This window comes from Aedes aegypti, chromosome 3 (genome assembly GCF_002204515.2).
Source record: "Aedes aegypti strain LVP_AGWG chromosome 3, AaegL5.0 Primary Assembly, whole genome shotgun sequence".
Classification (NCBI taxonomy): Eukaryota; Metazoa; Arthropoda; class Insecta; order Diptera; family Culicidae; genus Aedes; species Aedes aegypti.
In genome coordinates, this window is record NC_035109.1 from 345,700,062 (window position 1) to 345,725,615 (window position 25,554).

The 25,554-nt window shown below is 36.5% G+C and overlaps 1 protein-coding gene across 1 annotated transcript in view; it reads left to right on the forward strand.

The window, feature by feature from the left end:
• LOC5566064 (liprin-beta-2) overlaps nucleotides 1-25,554 on the forward strand; it is a 398,826-nt gene that overhangs the window by 1,261 nt on the left and 372,011 nt on the right. The gene's annotated exons all lie outside the window — the stretch shown is intronic.

Genomic DNA, 25,554 nt, shown 5'->3' on the forward strand with positions numbered 1-25,554 from the left:
ATAATTTTCCAGAGTAAATTTCTTGAAAATGGTTTACCCGGTATTTCTCGGAATCTTAAAAATACCGGATCCCGGGATATTTATCGATAATCCCTGGAATCCCCGAAATTTACAAGGGAGTATCATAAGCCGCAGAATCATTTTCAAAATTCCATTTTGAATCCTCTTTGTGTTGTTATAATATGTAGTAGCTTCATAATTTTCCGTGACTTGAGACAATTTTTAAAACACGTTTGAAATGAGTATAAGTTATTTTCTGATACGTTTTGAATCATATGTTTTTTTGATTGTTTACCAGATTTGAAATTTTCTGGCGGCCACATTTGGAAGGAGCTCATTCAACAATGGCGCTGGTATCTATGCAACAAGGTTTTGAATCTTTCCATGAAAAATTGAAATCAGCATTTAGGGAAGAATTTCTTTCATCTACCGGTAACACCAAACATGTAAACCGAGTAGAAACACACCCAGAAAGAGACGGGAACGTCATGACTAACAAAAATGTGATGAGCGCCATTCATATATCATGCTAGTTTTTTGAACAATGACAATGAGCAGCCCGCCAGACAACGTCATTCGACCGTCTCGTAAAATGGCTTATGGAAATCACTATTGAAAAACCCCTCGACAAATTTTCCTTTGGGACGTGCTGTCATTATGTAAATTAAAATGTCATTGAGTCGACGGATTGTAATCTTTTCAATCATTTATAACATTAACATGAAGATATTGAAGTGCAATAAAATCGTGTTATGTTTGGAAAAACGTGCTTGTTCGATCAAGCTATTATAAACAGTGATTTTTTCCCAATTGCGTATCATAGACAAGGTGATTTTCCATGCTTCTGCCGAATTAAGAGAGAAGTTATTGCAAAAAGAGAAACTGAATTTGGCACAGCTAACGCGTATTGTGAATTCCTTCGAGCCAATCAAACTTCAGTCGAAAGCTATTGAAAACATAAGATTTGGAGATAGTTCAACGTTTACAGGATTGATCTAAGATTTTGATTTCACTCATGATATATTCTTATTTCGTTAATTATGCATTTGTTGAAAAACACATTTAATCTGTCGTGCATATATTTCTTTTATACGGAAATTTATCAGGTATTATTATCATTGGCGTAGGAACAGGGGGGGCCAGGGGGGCCTGGCCCCCTCTAGACTCATCCAGGCCCCCCCCCCAGAATTTATGATGATAATAAATATTGAAAAAAAAAAAAAACAATTTACCATGAAGCAAAACATTCTGACACAATGTCCATGACACTTGTTATTGACAAAAATCTCTTCACTAATTACGTTATTTTACGTTGTACAACTATAGTGAGAAAACCTCGCTTGTCATACACAGCATCAGCGTGATGGTGCTGACTTCGGTAGAACGCACGACAACCGAAAGCTTAATCATCCGGCTGTCGATCGATTGGTTACTGTTGAGACTAGCTTCTTGGTGTAGGCGATATACGCAAGTTTTCAACATCTTCGTTCCAAAAACTACCGTGGTACAAAATATCATCAATACCCTGGAAGTTTAATTCTCAAAACTCGTTTTTAACAGTATTTTGCTTTCTAATGTTTTCGGAGGATAGCCTGCTCGAGATGTCCGGCGATGATGATTTTTCTTATGAGAATTCACTTAAATAATCCATACATTAATTTCAACTTGTATAATGTTCCAAAATTTTTTGAAAAAATAGACAAAATTACTAATTTCTAATTTCATGGCAGAAATTTTTGTCGAAAAATCAGGCTCAACTTCCAAGGTATTTCAGCATTTCCTAGTTGTCTTCAGATGAATGGTAGAACTTAAACCTGGTGTGAAACAATGTAACAAAATCAATCAGAGTGTTTATTCCAGCAATAAATTCTCTCTTTGATGTTGATTCATTTTTTTTTACAGATTAGCAACATTTAAAAAAAAAACTTTTCGATATACTTTATAGAATTTTAGTATAATGAAATTCCTCAAGTAACATTAAAGGTTGGCTTCAAACTTTTGCAAATCTCTTGGAAATTAGTCAATTAAAATTGTGGGACTTGTTCATACTTTCAAAGCGAATTCCTCCTGGAAGACGTTCATTCCTTCTTTGTCTACTTTTTATTAGCAAATTGGTTCCGGACAATGTTCCCGGATTTACCTAAAAAAAGTTACTTAATCTTTCAAAAGCTCAGTTTTTTTATCAAATCTAATACTAAGATATTTCGCTGAAAGTTCTATTAAACATTTCTTTGAATAGTTTTTCAAAAGAAAAATATTACATTTTTTTCCGCCAAGTTCATTACAAGTCCTTAAGAAATATTTCCAAAATACATCGAAAATTCTTAAAACAATTTTTTTTTTCGAGGAATTTCGCTTTAAATCCCCGGTTTGTTTGAATATTGGAAAGAAAATTGATTTTGAAACGCCTCTAGCCATAGAATCATCAGAGGAAATTTGCAGAAAACCTCCAGGAGAACTTTCGCTTTCAAAATTAGCATAAGGGTAAAGTAATCTGTAGAAAAAATGTAGCAAAATAACTGGGATGAAGGAAAAGATTTATTAAGATATTCAAAAACTTCTTAGAAACAATGTTATCAATTATTAGCAGAATCCATATTCTTGGTTTGAATTTTGTGCGATACGAGGGCGAAATTTTTAGAGGCCTTTTGGCAGAATTCTAGAAAACCATAAGTCAAAGAAAGATAAATTTTAAGGATAATTTCCAAAGAAGATTCTGATGAACCTTCTTGAGAAATTTGTAAGAAAATCTGAATATTTCTGCATTAGGTTTGAAATATATTTATCTAATATTTTTAAAACAAGTATCTCAGTTATCGATTGCAGTTAAAAGATTGCATGACGATTCATGTTGAATCGATCAATAATTTTTCATATAATTGAAAGTCTATTTTCGGTTTTGTGGTAACTTTTTGATAATGGGTGTGTACACATGAAAATCGCCAACCAAACTGCTGTTCAGCATCATTTCAGTTAGAATTTGATTGGAGAATGATAATGGAGAACGTGGGTTCCAATTTGTTTATAAAATAAAAGAATTTGTAAAAAAAAATTCACCTGCAAAAGTGTTTCAAGTTCAAATGTGCATAACAAACACTTATAGGTCTGTATAAATGGGTATAAACTAATATTTCTAAAAATATATGGAATGATTCACGTTTCGACATTGAATTCAACTTAAATCAAACATTTTTGAAATATAAATATTTCGAACAAAACCGAGTGAGGATGTCGTATACCTTCAGGCGTATAACATTATATGGAAATTTCTAACTTTGATTACAAAAATGGCCCCAATTTGTGAAAATGATGTTCGATATGAGATTTGAGACCGGATTCATTATCTACTTTAACTGGGCTGTCAGGAATATGCAACGAATTATTTAAAATCTTATCAAAATGTTTGTAAGGATTTCAAAAATGCAAAAATCTTATTGATTTTTAATATAAGAATATGAAAACTCAAATGCTATCGCTTCCAATGAAAATAGTCCTGACATGAAGTATCATACTAATACTCTTTACTTTCGCATATTTAACTGATTAACATAAATTATGTTATTTCGTTTAGTATGTTGTGAGTCCCTCACTATCAATGTTACCCGCATTATCAAAGATACACCGTTTAGGGTATTTGGAAATTTATTAGAGAGGTTTTAATTATTCGACTTCAACATGTTGTTGTTTCACCTTCCTTCGCATGGAACATTTTCCATACTCCAAACAGTACCACAGTACTACAAAATAGTCGAAATTAAACTTTTCAAAAAAGTTTGTTTTGAATTTCTAAAGGTAGGAAAAATGGGATCTACATCAATATGTTCATCATAGTATCATGAAACTTCGGAGTTCATATAATATATTATCTAAGATTTTAATTACAAATATTTTCAGTAAAAATTCCATTCGTTTTAACACCAATAATATTCTAATAATAAAAGACGAAGGAAAAGAACAAGATTTTTTTGCAGTAAATCCTACAAGTACCCTTTTAAGCTTTTCTGTGAGAAACATTGTCAACAAGTTTCAGAAATTCTATGGATTATTTCTTGAATATTAAGACAGGAAATAAGTATTTTTTTCCGAATTCTTGTGAAGAATTATTAAAAAAAAAATACCAACAAACTTCTTCCAACTCGTTCTATGTGTTCTAGAAATCTGATTTGCAGCGATTGATATAGGAATTTGTAATGCAATCACTAAAAATATTGAAATATTCCTGAAGTAGTTAATAAGATGATAATTTTTTTATGGAAGAATCCTGAGATTACCATTCGTAAAAAATGAAGTTATTTTTTGAACCTGAAAGTCATTTTTTGAACTAGTAAGACTATTTCTTGGAACTTATGAAGAATTTTTTTGAGAAGTTTAATAATGAATTGCAAAATCTTAGTTAATCTGGTGAAAAAAATATTGAAAAAAAAGTCCTAAAAGAATCGTGAGTGCGGTTTGAAGCAAAAAATATCTCTGGAGAATACTTAGATTATACTCTGGTTAATTTTTTGGAAGAATCTTAGGGAAACAGTGATATAATTCTCTATGAAATCCCTGAACAAATTACTCGAGAAATCTTTGAGTAATTTCGCGGAAGAGTTTTGAAAAAAAACGGTTGAACGCTAGGAATTTTACAATAATTTTAGATTTCTTCCAACATTTCATAGTTAGGCATTTTTAAACAAATAAAAAATATGTTTGAAAGCGTTTTGAAGTAATACGAGATGTTGTTCCTTTATTTTAGAGGAATCTCAAAATAATATTTTGTGAAAAAATACAGATAGATCTGCGGAGAGCTTCTATGAGAAATCATGATTAGTATTTACAATTGAATTATTTTTAATTTCTTGTGAGATATTACGATGAAACCTGGAAGAGTCATTTAGTTTTTTTGCAAGAAGTTTGGATAATTTTTGCTAAGATTTTTTCAAACATTCTTGTACAGGAACTGTAGGACGAACTTCAAAAGCAAAGCTGAAAAAACTGGTTGCAAACTTTCTTAGGAATCCGTGGAATTAATCCTTACTTGATGATCTTAAAGACATTTATGGTGAAACTCCTAGAGCTTTTTATGGAGATATCCTCAATAATTCCAAAAAAATCATAATCAAATTATTGATTAACAACCAGAGGATACTTTAAACGAAATATTGGAATTTATATGTAATAAGTACGTAGAGAACCTTCCAGGAGAAATAATTAAAGTAATTTGTAATGCATTATCTGGCAGAGTTCTTCAATATATTTTTTAAACAATTCGATAGAGATGCTTCGAGACATTTTCTGGTAAGATCAGAAAGTCGTGGGAATCCCATGACAAAATCAGTGAAAACTGGTAAAGGAGTTCTTGGAGAAAACACTGAAAATTACAAAAAATAATTCCTGAAGAAAATCCCGTAGGAATTTTCAGAAGAATCTCTTCAAAACACATGTTTGAATTTCAAAAATTTCGTGGAAGAATAACAAAGGACATTTCTTGTGATTTTTTGTTTAAATTATTTAAGAAATTTTGACTGGATAACAAAATAAATGAATCTTTTTCGTAGCGAAAATTGAAATTTACAAACATCACTAATGTGCCGTGTAATGAGACAGAATAACAAATAATTAAAATCAATACAAATCTGTTAAAACTATGAAATTTTGCTATGGATGCTATAAATCCGTGGTCACCAAAGTGCGGTCCGCGGGCCGGACGTGATGTCTGTATCTCTTAAATCTGAAAAGTTCCGCAAAATGTTTCTTCGGGAAACTGTTCTACTCCCAAAGTTATGAAGAACATCAAACAAAACTATTACGAATACAATCCTCCATCAGGAATAAAAATGGTTGAAAAAAAAACAAGGCTGAGGATCACTGCTATAAAACAATGAAACTAAAAAAAACATGAAACTATGAAATTTTCTAGGCCCCCCCTAGGCCCCCTCCAGAAAAATTTCCTAGCTACGCCAATGATTATTATGTTTGGTTATAGTTCAAGATCCCATTGCGCGTATAAACAAGCTAAATACTTCTTTCAAACATTCCGGTAGGACGTGTTTCCGTTGTGGGTTGCAAAGTCCTCATGGCTACGATCGTAACTGCCCTGCACGAGGAAAAAAATGTGAAAAGTTTCACAAAATCGAACATTATGCTAAAGTATGTCAGGTGATTTTGCCAGGTGATTTTTTATAATGTCTTCCAAATGCACGGAAAAATGTTTTCTAATGTCCTCCACTTCAAACTTTTCAATTATCATGGTAACTTTATAAAGTTAAAAATTTTCGGATTAATGCCCAAGTGAAACCGGAACATATTTCAGAACTGAAAAATCAGTTTTCTGCTTTACAATCTTCAATTCTGAAAAAAATAAAAACACAGCAGTTTCACTTTCAAACTAAAATTGCTGTGTTATTATTCATTTACTTTGTTTATTTTAACTGCTGTGTTATTACTATATTAATTTGATTTGTTGGTTTCAACGCAGAAAACTGCATTTTTAAGTTTTGACATTTGCTCTATTTTTAGTTTAGCTCATCATTGTTGAGGAATTTCTTCGAAGAAATCCTTCACAGCTAATTCTTTCAACCAAATTTAAATTCATCAGAAGTTCAACCAGAAATTCTTCTTATAATACTTCACAGATTGCTTCATGATTCTCTAGACAAATATCTACATTTAATTAGCCACGGAACTCTCTAGTAGCGTTACACGATTTTTTTTAAAAATATATAAGGATTTTTCCAAGATAATATGAATGTATTCGGCTAAGCATTGCAAAAAGGATAAATTTAATGAACAATTCAATAAATAAAATTTCTAGCAGAATGCCTCTTTACGAGTTCCTTTACAGATTTTCTATGATTCTTTGTGTTATTTTGACAATATTTTTTAAAGATTAAACCAAGCTTATCATAGAGAGTCTTTTTGTTCTTCGTCCAAGAATTTCTTCAATTGTTTTAGCAGGGATTCCTACAACAATTTATCCCGCAATTTCACAAAGAAATTTTTAAACAGATTATCCAAACATTTGCACCTCTTTCTCCAGCAATCTCCAGAAATTCTAGTAAAAATATAATAATTTTTCATGGTTTTCTTCAGACTGTTTAGCAAATTTCTCAATCGGTTTTACAATAAGTAGTTCATGTCCTTCTCTATGAACTTTTCTCGAAATCTTAAAAATTTCGTAAACAATTTTCAATCGAGTTATCCTAGAACTCCTTTTAACATTATTTGGAAACTAACTTCACAAATAACTTCAGGGATTCCTCCTTGATTTTCTTGCTATATATTCTACCAAGCTATAGATTTCTCTGAAGGTTCCCGATGAAAAACAGTGAGGGATTTGTCTACAGATAATACCTAATGTAACATCTCTGAGAATTCTTTTATATTTTTTTTTTTGACAATTTGCTTTACGAAATTAATCAACTGTTTCTTGTGCTATTTAACTTCCTGAATTACTCTAGGAATTTTTGCAAGTTTTTTAAGGTTTCTATACTTCTTGATATTTATCATTGTTTTTTATTCTCTCCAGTTTTCAAGGATTACTTGGTTAATTGGTGCCCTATTTGAAATGCATGATTTTCATCCCAAAAAAATCCAGCTAGCTTTTTCCATATCCACATAAACGACTTATTTATATATATTTTATTTTTAAATCTCCCAAAAAATCTTCTACGGATTTTTAAATGGAGTTTGATGAGAATAAGACCAGTAATTTCATAGAAATTTTAGATATTTTTTTCCATCTCCAGGGTTTTGTTTTTCATGAATAACATGATCCAATAGTTATTTAAAAATCGTTAAAGGACCTCGACGCATTTCACCAGACATTTTTCTACGGACAATTCAAAGAATTCCTCAAGGTTTCTAAGGTAATTAATAAGAGGACAATTGATGGAATGTTCAGACAAATGCAGGAAAGATTACCAGAATTTGAGTGCTTTTTCCTCTGCAAAAAAACTAAATAAAAAAAATCTTGATATGGTTTCAGTAGAAATCCCTTGAGAAAGCCATGAAGATTTGTTTTCAATCATAGTGAAATTTTAAAATAATTTTCTTGATTAATCCGACGAATTTAAATATTTGTTATCACAAAAACTCAAGATAAATTATGGTAAATTTTATCATAGTGGCTTTCCGTCATATTTGTATTAATCTTTGAAAGCATCTGGTTAAAAATCTTCACAGGTATTTGTTTAAAATCTGGGATTTCATAGCAAACTCCATAAATTGCTGGAATAATTTAAAAAACGACACGGACATGTTGATGCTTCCAGTGGGCATCTTGCCCTTTGAAGGAAGCACCATACTAGACAACGGACTAGCATGCACTTCCTAGCACAATGCGGCTAAATGCCTGGTGACACTAACCGCACGGCTACGAAGCCGAAATTGTTGGAAATTGGAAAAAAAATCTAGAAGAAATTTCTAAAAGAACTTTTATACAAATTCATGGAGTTATGGTAAGTGGTATCTTTGGACGGATTTGTGAACGAATACTTGTTTATATTTCACTGAAAATTCTCGCAGCGAAAGTCAAATTCTAATACGATATACTGTTTTAATTCTGAAAAATCTTTGTAATCCTAAACATTCCATCTGTGTAATCCTAAACATTCCATAGAGGAATTGTGAATTATTCCAGGACGAAAAGCAAAAAGATTTTTTGTGAGAATCTCTAGAGAAATGACCAAAGTAACGAGAAGTGAAATTCAAGTATTAATAATTGAATATTGTATTTGAAAACTTTTAGAGAAACTCTTGAAATAATTGTGTTTTTCAAAAATTTCTTCGATATTTTTTGAAATAATTATTTTTAGAGAAATCTATTAGGAATTTGGATATTATTTTGGTGTACTACATGATATCTTCTAGAGCTTTTCTACAGTCCAATTATTTAATTAAGACACGTTGATGCAAATGTTCAAAAATTAAAACACTTCTTATTACCGTAAAGTAACCTATTTCCCGTACGCTTGTAATTACGCTCACTGTTATTCTAAACATGTTTCGGAAAAGAAATTGTTGTTGGCTAGTATTTTGAATAATTCTGCTTCAGTCATGGTTCCAAAACATGCAATTAGAGTTACATAAATTTCAGGAGCACATAAATGTACCGTTTTGATTCATATTACGGACAGCTTCAAATTCCGGACACTCTCGTTTGTATGGGAAACATTTCACACGAAATGTTTCAATTTTCGCCGTCCAAAAGTTCTCATTTTCGAGGCTCGTTTTATTAGGTTTTTTCCATGAATATCATTGCAAATTTATAATGCCCAACTACCTTAGACGTCTCTTAAGTGGTTGAACGATTTCAATTGATAATTTGACTGTTCCATTAATGATTATCATGAGCTGTCCGTAATTCGAATCAAAGCGTCCGGAATATGAGGCAAAAGTGAGGGAGCGTCCGGAATAAGAATCATGAAAAGGCCACACGTTTTGATTTATTTAAATTTATTCAAGTTGCGGATACGTTGCGATCCAAGAGTTACAATTTCGATACTCGTTGAAAACTTTTGTAATCAGTTCAATTATTGCGCTGAATTTTAAACAGCGCATGTGACAGAGCGCATGAGACCGCAGTGAGACACATCTCAATAAAAATGAGGCGCACCAAAAAAGGTCTCACAATGTACAGCGCGCCCGTGCGCTTGCAAGCAATGAGGCTCCTGCACCTAAGGCTACAGCACGTGCACAGTAACTCTACATGCAATTACTCAATCCAATGTGCATCAATAACTATGGATAAAATTAATATGATCGAAATTAGGAGCAAGACGATACCTTCGCGAATTTCTAGCAATACGATACCTTCCCGATATTTCTAGAAATCAATATGAAAATTTATTTACAAATTCTTCAAAAATCTTCCAGATACAGTGGAATTTCGTTTTTAGCAACTAAGTCGAAATTTTCAGTTGCCAAAACTGGAACCCATTTTTTAATTGTATTTTCCAACTATTAGTTTTGAAAACATCATTAGAACGTTAATACTTTATCCTTATGGAACCATACCATGACTCTCGATACCTGACTTCGGAACGGTTCACTTCGAATCAGATTTCCGTAGGGTTGGACTATGCTATGAATCTATAGCCCCTTATGATATGTATATGCATTAAACTAATTCTGATAAGCATAGCCGTAGCTTAAAGCATTATCTAAACAAAGACACGAGTTTTGCTAAAAAGGCGTCCTGAATTGTCCTGCTGTCCCAACCACCGCAACACAGTTACTCGTGTCCACGGCGAAGGTTGAATGTGATGATATCTGTCAACAATTGGGGTGGAATTAAAAGGTACAACAAAATGGCCGCCTAAGACATTTTGTATGGAAAATGTCGGTCCCCCAAGGAATATTGAAATATCTTCAAAACCAGATCTCCAATGATCAATATCGACATGGAACTTGTGAAAATCATAATCATAACGAATAATAATTAAAATTATATTCCACGTTTGAAATTCTAAATTTCATGTATCGGTACGATACGACATGAGTGAAATGCATATCGCATACCCTTACTATTGGTGGACGATTGAGGTCAGCTCATATGGGCGTCGGGCTTGTGTGCCAAGCCATCGGTCGAGAGCGGGTCCAATAGTGGTGTGTTTGTTTTCGCGGTCCGACTTTGGAGTCGTGTGAAGTCGGCCAAATCGAGCCACACTGACTGACTGACGACTGCTCCATGGTGGCACTCCAGCAGTAGTGGTTTTTCTGCTTGTTGTGTAACTCGCCGAATGCTTTGAGCCTTAGCTAATGACGACGATTGACTGCTTGCTGCGCCTCTCAATCTTATCGCATTTGGTTGACTAATGCGAATTTTATCGCCGATGAAATCGAGATATCTGTTCGAATGTGTTGGTTTACGTTCGATACAGTCGGCGGATGTCGTACGAAGATGGGTTGAAGGTCTTCTTCGAAAAAACAACAGATGTGCATAGAAACAAGAAATCCAATTGGAATCCAAACAGCTGCAACCAGATGCCGAAAGAACGAACGATAGAAATGGTCAAGAGCATGAAGAATCCAATTTTAAGGCATTGAAAGTGAACAGTTTATTTTGTTGACTGCATCTGCTTTCTGTAGAATGATTTATTCTACATTGTTTTTTAGAAGCACGTGTTTATCACTTTCTGCTTGGAAATAAAAACTAGTTGCAACTTACATCGATGGGTTGCATTTGAATCACCATACCTAATATCAACAGGAAAAAAAACATCGACCGGCTTCTTTAACCGCCATCAACATAATAAAATAATAACAACAGAAAACGAAAGCAAAACAGTTTAGAAAGAGAAAATCCCATGCTCCATCTTCATCAACCAACCAAGTCTCTCCGATTTCGAAAGCAAAACACTCTCCCTGATGCGTTTTCTTCCCGCCAGTTGAAGCCGGAAAAGCGCCCTTCGTACGGATCATGCGTGAGTTTTTCCCTTCGGCTGGGGTTTTGCTCTCGCGCTCTTCGCTGCTCTGGCGATCATCATCACAATCATTGTGTGTTTTGTTCGTTGCATGGAGTGGTTCTGGGGGGTTTCGATGATTGTTTACGTTTGTATAATAACACTAACGAATGTGTTGTAGAGGAAATTGGATAAGTTTAGGGGAAAGCGTCTTAGGATGCTATATTAAGCTTTGGAACGTTTTTCTTTTTTGATACTGTCCATAAATTACGTCACGCAAAATTTTAGTTTTTTTAATCTCCTTTTCATAATTTTCTAAACTATTCACCCCCCTGAGTGAGTGTGGAAGAACCCCAGTAAAGACTACACACCGAGGCAAAAATACTTGAGTTTTCCATAAATCATAACTTATGAACCAACTGCACTGAAAATATATATTGTTTTATAATACGAAATCGTTCGTTTGAACTACGAAATTATTCGTTATTTTCTGCAACGAAAATGTTTCGTAAAATGTAAGCAACCAGCTTCGTAATATGATTCAAGCTCGAAATCAAAACAAACAATGATTGTTATAATGTACTAAACAATGATCGAAATTCGTTTGTTTCATATTCAGAACGAACATTTATATAGTAACAAAATTCTCCACAAAAATCATATTATCATATCATCATAAAAATCACATCGACATCTTACAAGTTTCAAGAATGGTCATTGTGGCGCCAAATGAAAACCAACATGTTAAGTATTTTTGTCTCAGTGTACAAAACTAACCCAATATCCTTTCCATGAGAACTGTGAAGATGACAGATACGCATATTTGCAGTTTTCTTCAGAGTCATCCAACTACGAGTAACGAGGATACGAGTAACGAGGATACGAGTAACTGAAATTGAAAAAGGTTACAAATGGTAGTCGGAACAAACGTATCTGTCAAAAGATAATCAATTAGGGCCAAATTGAAAGGTACAATCTACTTGATTGATAGGGGTGACAATGGTTCTAGGGGGTGATATTGGGTCAAAATAAACTGGGTGATGAGAATTAGAGTAAAACCCCAATTTATTTCCTAAATCGTTCAAAATGAAACTCACTTTAATCTTCACCAGCCGGCTGACCACTACAGTGTGATATATATGTATTTATTGTACGAGTCACCTCTCGATTCTTTGTCATGCTTTCCATTGAATACACATTATTATTACCTGCAAACGCATGTGAATCTGCATCTCGTTCCTCTCCCGAAAAGTCACAGTTTTTTTTACTGTTTTTTCGCGCCGATAATTAGGTACTAGTAATTAGTCGCCAAACGCTCCAATTAATTCCCGCGAGTGATATCAAGCCCGTTGACCCCGAACAGTATTAGTGGTTGCCCCCTGGAGTTCTTAACATACTCCCCGTTTTTGCCGATTGATGCCACCTCACTAATCGCCCAGATTGTCGATTTCCATTGGTTCACCTGTGCCAACAAATTAAAGTATCATGCCCGCCTTTTGAGTTGCCCGTTACCCATCATTTTGTTCCGGCTGTTTCGATCAAATACAAGGCCTCATTGATAGAGGTACAAGTTTGTGCCTGATTCCAAATCCCACCAAAGGCTCCGGTATTATCAATCATCCTTAATATCGTTGAAAGATTACCGCTGTGCATCGGTGTTCCAGCTAATTGATTTTAATACAGGGCCTCTTGAGATTGGAGGTACCAGGTGAGTATTACGTTCTGTTTCCGGTACTTCCTGGGTCTTTTCTGACCATTGTAGCCCGACTGCGTTGGAAGTTGAAGCTATGCCCGATGAGCGGCGGTTGAAGGCGAAGGAGCTGAAGAGGAGAAACGTCATCGAAACGCTCAAGCGAATGGACCTGTTCCTTGGCAGCTACGACCCCGATCAACATCAGCATGAGCTGCCTCATCGTTTGGATCGTCTGGAGAAGATTTGGAGTGCGTACGAAATTGTACAGGACGAGTACGAAGAGATGGATGACTCCGATGAATTCGTTCAGAGTAATTTAGCGATGCGTAGAGAGGTTGAAGAATTGTATTTCCATGTGAAGGCTGGCTTGGTATTGAAGGTACCCGCCCCGCAAGCTCCCGTTGCTGCTGCGCCTCCTGCTCCAGCTGCTCAGTCAGCACTTTCCAATGTAAAATTGCCGACGATTTCGCTGCCGGAATGTGACGGAGATTTCAACTATTGGCTGACGTTTCACGATACGTTCGTATCGATGATCCACTCATCAACGGATATTTCCCACGTTCAAAAATTCCATTACCTTCGGGCGGCTTTGACAGGCGAAGCTGCCAGGCTGATCCAGTCCATCACGATAACTGCCAATAACTAAGTCGTCGCTTGGGACACGCTGGTGAAGCGCAATTCAAATAAGGCTATTCTCCGTAAAAACACATACGAGCACTGTTGAAGCATCCCAAAATCCCGAATAACGATGTCGAAGCCCTGCATAAAATTGTGAATGAATTCCAACGGTACACGAAAATCCTTGAGCAATTAGGCGAGCCAGTTGATTAGTTCAGCTCAATCCCCAGTCGAATTGCTGGAAGACAAGTTGGACGATGCATCACTCACTGCCTGGGAAGAGTCCATAGCTGCGGATGCTCATCCAACGTACGCCAATATGGTCGATTTCTTGCAGAAACGTGCCCGTATACTCGAAACCATTTCGATTAATCGCCCACAAATTCCCGGACCAAGTCTGCTTATCTTACCGCTCAGAAGAAGCCCAACCAGCCAAGTTTGAGTACGAATGCGACCACTGATGTCCCGTCAAAATCCTTCCCAACCTGTCCTGCGTGTGAGAAGCAAAAACATTCAATCTTCGATTGCTCTGTTTTCAACGGTCTAGATCCTGAAGGTCGAATGAAGAAGAAGCTTTGCAGCAACTGTTTCCGGAATGACCACTTTGCACGCAACTGCCGCTCGAAATACAATTGCAAGCACTGTTCAAGGCGTCATCATTCCATGATTCATCCTGGACCGTCTGAGATGGAAAAAGTAGCAACGGAAGTAGAGTGCGAAAATCATTTGCCTGGACTATCCAGCGTAGTAACAGCCGTTGCCGCAGTACCAACGCCCGAAGCCATTTCAACTGTCAAGTCATCCAAAGCTAGCGTGCTCGTGACTAGTGGTGCTCATAGCCGTCGATGTCTACGACCAAGAGCACATAGCCCGTGCCTCGTTAGATACAGGATCGCAACCGGTTGCAATTAGCGAGCGCTTATGTCCTTCATCTTCCTCGAAAAATCGTTAATGTCCCTATTGCAGGGGTTGATAATACTGTTATCAACGCCAAGCACGAAGTTAGAGTGGAAATCAGGTCCCGAGTGGTCAACTTTTCTGAATCCCTTGAGTTGTTGGTGTTGCGGAAAGTTACCAGTGATATTCCGTCCGTATCGTTCTCTGCATCCCGGTGGGCATTCCCCGAAAACCTACCTTTAGCCGATACCGACTTTAACATTTACAGGAAGGTTAATATGATCATCGGTGCTGCCCACTTCTATTCGTTTCCCAAAGAGGGACGATTACGCCTGCCCGAACAAGGTCCAATGCTCATCGAGACGGTTTTTGGTTGGATTGTTGCGGGAAAATACGATAATCCAGCTGAACCGAGCAAATGTTCCGTAGTAACTTGCCATGCAGCAACGGTCGCTGCCGTAAACGAGCAACTTGAACAATTCTGGCGCATAGAGGAGCTGCAGGGCTCGAATTATTATGTTGATGAGCAGAAATGCGAGGATTATTATAGAGAAACCGTTTCCCGTGACCCGACCGATCTATACGTTGTACGAATGCCTAAACATCCTGAGCATGAGCAAATGTTAGGAACATCGAAAGTGTCTGCAATTAAAAGGCTGAAGTGGTTAGAGCACAGATTGGCGAAGTATAGGGAATACATCTCTCTGGGTCACATGACCCCCATTCAGGATGAAGAAGAGTGTGACTTGAAAGTTTATTATCTCCAACACCATCCCGTCATCAAGGAGTACATCTCCACAACAAGAGTGAGAATGGTGTTTGATGGGTCTGCTAAAACTAGTTCCGGTTTTTCCCTCAACGATTCCTTGCTCGTTGAATCAGTAGTGCAGGACGAACTACTCAGTCTCATTCTCCGATTCCAGAAGATCCCGATTGGTGGTGGCTGGTGGTGGACATCGAGAAAATGTATCGCCAAGTCTTAATGAACCCATCAGATCGTCCACTCCAGAGGATTTTATGGCGTTTCGACGCCTCAGAAATCATTCAAACGTTTGAGCTAGCCACTGTCACTTACGGCCTCGCCCCATCGTCCTTCCTCGCCACTCGGACACTGCTGCAACTCTTCGAAGATGAAGGTCATTCCCTAAAGCAAGTACGGCCATAAAAAAGAACGTCTACACGCTCAAAAAAGAATTCTGAAAAACGTGAACTGTCAAAAATACACCATGAACTACCACAAATGGTCACATAAACATGATCTAGTTCACGGTGTATTTTTGTTGTTGACGAGTTCACGTCTGCTGTTCACGGATACGAGAACGGATTTTTTTCTGTGTACGTGGATGATCTTATCTCCGGCCACAACAGCATTGAAGAAGCCATCGACCTCCGAAAAGAGCTGGAAACTTTGCTACAGAAAGGCGGATTCCGCTTCCGTAAGTGGTGCTCCATTTCGCTTCCAGTTTTAGCTGGTCTACCGCCCGAGCTGCTCGGGACTCAGTCGTCTCTGAAATTTGATCCCGAAGAAAGCATTAAGACCCTCGGGATACGTTGGGAACCCGAGTCAGACGTTTTTTGCTTCGACGTTTCTGTCGTAAAAAAGGAAGCACCACCAACCAAACGAAACATCCTCTCCACGATTAACCCCGTCGTCGTTCAGGTAAATTTTTTTTTTTTTTTTTTTTTTTAATATCTTTATTAGTATCATTCCAAACATTACATTCATTTCTTATATCTAGGTGTTCTGTGTTATTAGACAACACTATCATCCTAATTTGGTAAAACAAATTTAAGATTTAATTAACATTTTGTTAACAACATATTACATTTCATTTGCCGTAGCAGTTCAGTTTTTTTTTTACAGGTGAGTTGATTTCACCTGCTTATAAGAGAAAAAAAACGTTTTTAATATACTTAACCTAACTTAACCTAAACATATAACGCATTAATCGTGGCAATAGAAGATTGTAACGATTTTTGCCTGAAATTATTAATGATTGTATTTGACATTTGTTCCAATGTTTCAACATTGGATATCCTATGTAACTCATTGGTACTATACCAGGGAGGAAGCCTCAGAATCATTTTCAAAATTTTATTTTGAATTCTCTGCAGAGCTTTCTTCCTGGTATTACAACAGCTAGTCCATATTGGTACAGCATACAACATGGCTGGCCTGAAAATTTGTTTGAATATCAAAAGCTTGTTCTTAAGACAAAGTTTTGATTTTCTATTAATAAGGGGATAGAGACATTTTACATATTTATTACATTTGGCTTGAATGCACTCAATGTGATTTTTGAAAGTTAAATTCTTATCTAGCATGAGCCCTAGATACTTAACTTCATCTGACCAATTTATTGGAACCCCTATCATCGTGACAACATGTCTACTTGAAGGTTTCAAATATAGAGCTTTTGGTTTATGTGGGAATATTATTAGTTGAGTTTTGGAAGCATTAGGAGAAATCTTCCATTTTTGCAAGTATGAAGAAAAAATATCCAAACTTTTTTGCAATCGACTACAGATGACACGCAGGCTTCGACCTTTGGCGGAGAGGCCTGTGTCATCCGCAAACAAAGATTTTTGACATCCCTGAGGTAGCTCAGGTAAGTCAGATGTGAAAATATTGTATAATATTGGTCCCAAAATGCTGCCTTGAGGAACACCAGCTCTTACAGGAAGTCTTTCAGATCTGGAGTTCTGATAATTAACCTGAAGTGTACGATTTGACAGATAACTTTGAATTATTCTAACAATGTATGTTGGAAAATTAAAGTTTTTTAATTTTACAATCAAACCTTCATGCCAAACACTGTCGAATGCTTTTTCTATGTCTAGAAGAGCAAGACCAGTAGAGTAGCCTTCAGATTTGTTGGAACGGATCAAATTTGTTACACGTAAAAGTTGATGAGTGGTCGAATGTCCATGGCGGAATCCAAACTGTTCATTGGCAAAAATTGAATTTTCGTTGATGTGGGCCATCATTCTGTTTAAAATAACCTTTTCAAAAAGTTTACTGATGGAGGAAAGCAAACTGATTGGACGATAGCTAGAAGCTTCTGCAGGATTTTTGTCTGGTTTTAAAATTGGAACAACCTTAGCATTTTTCCATTTGTCAGGAAAATATGCTAATTGAAAACATTTGTTAAAAATATCAACTAAAAATGATAAGCTACTTTCTGGAAGTTTCTTGATGAGGATGTAAAAAATTCCATCATCGCCAGGAGCTTTCATGTTTTTGAATTTTTTAATAATAGTTCTCACTTCTTCCAAATCAGTCTCCCAGGCATTTTCGAAAACGTTCTCTTGATTGAGAATGTTTTCGAACTCCTGCGTAACTTCATTTTCAATTGGACTAGTAAGTCCTAAATTAAAATTGTGCGCACTTTCAAACTGCATAGCAAGTTTTTGAGCTTTTTCGCAATTAGTTAGTAATAATTTGTTTTCCTCTTTCAATGCCGGTATTGGCTTCTGAGGTTTTTTCAAGATTTTAGATAATTTCCAAAAGGGCTTAGAGCCAGGGTCCAATTGAGAAATTTTATTTTCAAAATTTTTGTTTCTTAATTGAGCAAAACGTTTCTTGATTTCTTTCTGCAAATCCTGCCATATAATTTTCATAGCAAGATCGCGAGTGCGTTGAAATTGCCTTCTCCTCACGTTTTTAAGACGGATCAAAAGTTTAAGATCATCGTCTATAATCACGGATTCAAATTTTACTTCACATTTTGGAATCGCAATGCTCCGGGCTTCAACAATGGAATTTGTTAAAGTTTCAAGAGCATTGTCAATATCAAGTTTAGTTTCTAAAGAAATGTTAACATCAAGATTAGAGTCAACATACGTTGTATATATATTCCAGTCAGCTCGTAAATAATTGAAAGTGGAGCTGATAGGATTGAGAATCGCTTCTTGGGATATTTGAAATGTAACAGGGACATGATCAGAATCAAAATCAGCATGAGTAATCAGTTGGCTACAAAGATGACTAGAGTCGGTTAAGACCAAATCAATCGTAGATGGATTTCTAGAAGAGGAAAAACATGTGGGGCTATCAGGGTATTGAATTGAGAAATATCCTGAAGAGCACTCATCAAATAAAATTCTGCCGTTGGAATTACTTTGAGAATTATTCCATGACCGATGTTTGGCATTGAAGTCACCAATGACAAAAAATTTTGACTTATTGCGAGTCAATTTACGCAAGTCAGTTTGGAGCAAATTAACTTGCTGCCCAGAGCATTGAAAAGGCAAATAGGCAGCTATGAAAGTATATTTACCAAACTGTGTTTCAACAGAAACACCTAAAGTTTCAAAAACTTTAGTTTCAAATGATGAAAACAGTTGATGTTGTATACGCCTATGAATGATGATTGCAAGTTCAGGTAAAAATGCTTATGCAGAACCTTTGGCTCCTGGCGCTGGATTGGGACGATGGAGTCTCCCCTGATCTTCAGCACAAATGGGGACAATTTTGTGAACAGCTTCGCGGCCTTTCCAAATTTCGCATTGAAAGATTTGCTTTCGCTTCTGGTTTTCACTCTCTGGAGCTACACTGTTTCGTGGATGCGTCCGAAGTCGCATATGACGCATGTTCGCTCCGTCGCCACTGATGGACATGTGCAAGTGACTCTCCTGGCTTCTAAATCAAAAGTGGCTCCCCTGAAACCACTCAGTATCCCGCGCCTTGAGCTGTGCGCAGCTCTCCTCGCTTCTTGTCTTTACGAAAAAAAAAATGTTGGCGCACTAGACATGGAATTCAGCGGAATTTTTTTCTGGTTCGATTCAACAATTGTCCTCCAATGGATGAAGGCACCCTTGCGAGCGTGGAAGGCGTTCGTAGCAAATCGGATTGCTGAAAGTCAAGCTACAACCGTCGGATCTCAATGGAAGCATGTTTCAGGAAAGGAAAATCCAGCATATATGATATCTCGCGGGGTAGTTGTTGAAGAGCTCATAAGCAGTACCTTGTGGAAATACGGCTCCATCTGGCTGCCCCAAAATAAATCGACGTGATCCTACCAAACCGTCGCAGACAGCAAATTTAGCATTGAGGAACTGGAGTTAAAAAAGAATGTTATTTTAACCTGAGACGAGACACGCAAAGACGGTCTTCTTATTCTGTGATTGCTGAGTTTTTTTCTTATTCCACTTGGTGTTTATACCAATTATGCGCAAGCCGTTCAAATCCTCACATGAACTTCTCAGCAAAAAATGATTGAGTTTGCATCACATCGAATCATAAAAAGCCTTTGTTGCGAAATTTCATGCCAGCAAACGTAGCAGATATTAGAAATAATTAATCTTCTGCTTAGATTTATCAGCAACTTTGGAAAAAACTGCTCCGCTGACTGAGGGTTTCAATAACAATTTACTTTGAACACAATACTTTTCACTTTTTCAGCCATAAAAACGGTGGGCTGCATTTGACGTTTCGTGAGAGGGGAATCTGGGCTGCATATGACGTTGATATTTTTCCTCTTCGCGAGTTTGTCTCAGATTTTAACTACTCAGCTTCTTCATTCCGATCCGTTGTTTGAGCGATTTTCTTCGTATAAAACGTGCCGTATTTAGTGTCTGCAAATCATTTGACCAGCGTTTGTCTTCGTATTGGAAGGATGGAAGTGGAACAAATCACCAATAGATAAGAGTGTGTCGCACCTCGACCACATTCATGTGAGCAGTGGTTTGAGCGAGCATTAGCTTACCGTGCATACGCATGTCTGCTCGTTCACGGACCACAAAGCGCTAACACTTTGTCTTTGCCCTCCCCCAGCTAGGACACGAACCAGGCCATGGTTTCTGGTCCCTTTGACCGCATCTGCTGACCGACGAAAACGTTTCTGAGTTCCAAATACAGTGGCAATATTGGACCCGGCAACGTAGAAACTAAGGCTCGTGAATCGAGTGGTAGATCTCGTATGCTAAGCCCAGAATCAAAACGTTTTTTAACGTAAATCGCGGATCGTCTTCGACGAATCAGCGTCTATTAGCGGAGCTTGCTGAATTCACATTGAAAACCCCCTTTTTAAATTGCTTATTTTGGAGCACCTATTTTGATTCCGGAATAACTCCGGAATCAGGTGACCAATCCTGAAATCCTTACCAAGCCCTTGAAAGATACCTGCTTCTTGTGTAAAAATTATGTAATATGAACAAATAATATAATTTTGTAATATGAAAGCGAAACAAGGATAGTTGGTCAAATATCAGTAATTCCTATCTGGTTCCTCAGAAATCAAAACGATTATATTTGATATGGGGACGGGCATTCGCTGAGATGTAAGCGTCTATGAAGGGTGTATATAAGAGTAGAGTGGTTCAAAAAATCGTTTTTGCTCCACACCGCTCATTCGATTCTAAATCAAATTATAAGTGTCCTCCCAAAATTTGAGCTCATTTGGATGAAAACTGAGACTGCACAAGCCCTTTAAAGTTTATATGAGAATTACTATGGGAAAAGCAACCAATTCATTCAATCGGTCATAGTGTTTGCACGTGTGCTCTTGCGGATTAGAACTATGTTGATACTGTGAGATACAATAATCAGCTTCAACCTTGCCGAAGACCGTTTTCAAATCGGACGCCCCAGTAATTAGTTATTGATTTTTGAATGAGTTGTAATACTTCCCAACTAACACAGCTAGCTGTATAAAAGTTTAAAATTCACGATTCACACATCTTCGGTTGTATTTTTCTAGCATTATTGGCTCAATAACATACACTTGTACAGCTGAAAAAGCGCAAAAAATGGCGGCTTATATAACATCTTATAGATGTCTCGCAATTTATTTAAAGATGTAGTAAATGTGTTCATAAGTCGATTTATAGACGTATTTCAAACATCATAGAAGTAACGTTTGCATTTACATTCCAGTTAGTTATAATTGGGTGTTTGATCTACAATTAATTCTTGCGAAAGACATGCATATTACAATCACTTACATATGTTGAAATCAAGCTACATGCAAGTGATATAACTTGGTAAAAACATTTATATTACAGCAAGATGCAAAAGTTGAAATTAAGCTATTTGCAAGTTATCGAACTTGCGGAAAACATTTGTATTACAAACAACTCATGGGTAAATCCAGCTGCATGTAAAGTATAGTAAATTAAAAACAACTAAAAGAAAAAAAATCGTCGGAATATATATGGCCTCCTCAACTCGAAAAAAATTCCACTAATGATGAAGCCAATGATCGCCAATTATAAGTCAAATTACAAAATCGGTTTGATTGAATATAAAATTCAACAATGAGAGTCATGTTTTCAATGCGGTTCAAGATACATGGCGCAACTTTTCATTTAACTCTCCAATAATTCGTGCGCCATCAATGTAATTGGAAAATGAAATACGAAATCATCAAAATTGCAGTTTTCTTAAAACATTTGTTTTGATAGACAAAACAAACCAATATGGCACAGAGCTTACTGTGCCGTTGAAAAATATTTAGACAGTTAATATTTTCAACACATACTTGTATTGAAATTCCAAAATGATATGGATACTGATTAAATTTATGATAATAAATTAAAATTCTACTGGTCACATTAATTTCACCTAATACTTTTTTAATTTGGAAATTTCCATATTTGAATCAACTAACCAAAGTAAATTCAGGTCTTTGGTCTCAAAGTTTAGGGTATTGCTTACTCGCTTTCACAGATTCATATTTTTGATCGGTACTTTAAAATGCATTCTTTTCTTAACCAATCGTGCTATGATGAAGAAATGTGTTATTATTACGTTTAATTTATGTTTTGACGACAGCCTTATAACATGTTTGCAAATATACTTACAATTTACTTCAGTAAAACATTATAAAAGCATATTTACAACATACTCTCAAATGAGTTATTATTGTGTATTTCCATAGTCATTATAACACTAAAATAACTGAATTATAGCTTCTTTTCTAGAAAATCAAAATCAATCCAAACGTCAAAATATTGTTTGTTTGTAAACATTCCGGTGATAATTTTCGCGGCATTCACAAAAAAAGGCGTTCAATTAAGTTTAACGGGAGTGTGACGAACTGCAGCAAAGGAAATAGGACGTCTTGATACGGCAACAGAACGAATTTATAGAAGTTCAATTGTGGAATTCGAACGAATCAGTCTGAAGTAACGGCAAAAGCAACACGCCTATCGATTGAATGCCGAGGCCACTTGAACATGCTGGTCGTTGAGCCACAGCCACCAATGTAGAACTCCATATAGTTTTCAGCTCCCGCAGAACATACCGCTAAAACACCAGCAGACTTGCTTCAAAATGGAGCACAATCATTGCTATTGTGTGACAGAACTTCACAATTATGGAAGTAAACACTGGTAAATAGGAGCGATTAAAAGTTTGTTTGAGTCAAATTGAACAATTTGCTGCTGGCAATCTATGTCGATGTTGACATTTGTGTGAAATCCATTTGATTTGATGATCAATGTCATCAAGTGAGAATTAAGTCTTTATGAAGTTATTTAGATGTACATGGAGCTATAATATTACCTAGACAATTCGTCATTCTTCTAATAACTGTTTTTCTGTTATGTTTTCTGTGAACTGTTCAATAGCTTCAATATTACTCAAGTAGTTATAAATTCCACAAATAGAGCTGTTATATAACATCATTTTCTATCTGCTGTTAGAAAGATATTTTCGGTGTTACTTGGGTTTGGCTATGATTATTGGGCTGATCTGCAGGCATCACTTGCTATATGCAGTAAAACATAGTAGCCATGATTTATGCGTGCTATCTTTCGCGCCAGGTGCAGCAATGTTGCCTGTTCAGAAGTTAGATGAGCACTGCTGAAGAATTTGTGACTGGATATAAATCAATAACTAATTACTGAGGCGTCCGATTTGAAAACGGTCTTCGGCAGAGTTGAAGTTGATAATTGAATCTCACAGTATCAACGTAGCTCTAACCCCCAAGAGCACGTGGGCAAACACTATGACCGATTGAATGAACTGGTTGTTTTTCTCATAGTAATTCCCATATAAACTTTGAAGGGCTTGTGCAGTCTCAGTTTTCATCCAAATGAGCTCAAATTTGGGGAGGACACTCAGAATTTGATTTAGAATCGAATGAGCGGTGTGGAGCAAAAACGATTTTTTGAACCACTCTAATATAAGAGTGATGCAAATTTTGAAATTTTAGCTCCCCTATGCTTAAACGATTTTTGTTATGGTAAGTAGCATTCTCCCAAAGTTTGAAGTGATTCAGAAGAAATTTGGTTGTGCACACGCCAATTGAAGTTAATATGGAGATTTCTATGGAAAACGCCAATCTTTTGTGTTCAGCCCTCTATCTCTTCGTAATAACATTTTATGGAAAAGAGAACAAACTCATCTCATGTGGAAACTTCTCAGCTACAACTTTGCCGAAGACCACTTTTTGATTGGACGTCAGCATGCTTCACCAGCTGTTCGGCAGGCAACAGTGGTGCTCCTGGCGGGAAGAATAGATCAAAGTGATCCAGGCTACTATGTTCTACAGCAAAAAACAGTGTTGCTTTGAAAGTAATTGAATGATAATCTCAGCATGATATAGACTTTGTTATAAATAATAATAAATTATCCTTACGGCCCATCAAAATGTGGTCTTCAGCAAAGTTGTAGCTAAGAAATTTTTACACGAGAGTGTTCACTTTTCCATAGATTATTATGACGAGCTGTTAGAGGACTGAACAGAAAAGGTTTGCCTTTTCCATACTAATTTCCATATAAACTTCAAATAGCGTGTGCACAACCAAATTTCTTCCGAATCACTTCAAATTTTGGGAGGATCATTTTTTTTCATAATTGTCATCGTTTAAGCATAGGGGAGCAAAAATTTCAAAATTTTCATAAGTGTAATGAACATGTTGTGTGTAACAATGAACGCATAACAATACATACACAACCACGTACGGTGTGTGATAAATTATTGTTCTATTTGATGGAAATAAGTTGCAAGAGTCGGATATTATTTATATATCTTCTGGTCCTGAGAAGGGCCATTTTGTAGAACGACAATAAATGATTACGAAATTCTATTAGTACTGTTTAATAACTGTGTCTACATAACAATGGCGCGAGATGTGTGTTGTCTTAGTCTAGATGGTTCCATCATATTGCCAGCAGCAACAAAACGACAAAAGTTGCGTAAGTTTTGACCAACTCCTATGTTCGGTGGCGTGGATGGCACACAAGAACAGGAAAAGGTAGTGATCGCAGGGCAATGGAAGATCAGGTCAATCTTGAAATGTTAAGTGATTTCACGAACCAGAAGCTGAATTGAAAGGCTCATGAGAGGAAAAAAATCCACGCGCAAGTGGCTTTGGCTATCAACTTCTTAAGACGAGCACTTTACAGCATGAAAGTGGAAATGGAATGAAGCCTAATCTGGCGAAAGTAGTTTGTTCAATACCCCTAGAACAACAGATGATGCTCCTCCCATTCGAGCTCTTCGCTTCGCCTTGTGATTTAACAAGGCCCCAGTTGTGTATATGAAAATGATGTCTTGGCTAGGGATTTACATGTCTCGTGTTTAATGCTTAGACGCGTTCAGATGGAGAAGTGGTTGCCAATTTTGAAATAATTTGCAATTAAAACGGTAAATTCTCAATTATATTCTGTATTTCCGCAGACAGACGTTCAAGTTAGACTCAGCCACTTGTGTAAAAACATGGCCGCCACAAATCGCCAAGTGGCAATAAACTAACAGATGGCGTTAGTGGCGTATGCGTCCCGCCACCATCCTGATCACATTTCGTTGACAGCATGACACACAACCGCTCCCACAGTCCACGTGCTCAACGCTAAAAAACTATGCACCTTTTTTTCGCGCTGGGTGGGTGATGTTCCCTTTTGATTCTAATTTCTCATGTAAAAGTTAATTAAATCCATTGTAATTTATACCACAAGTTGGCATTTAATTTACTCACAGATTCATGCTAGTATAACACCCTTGAATGATC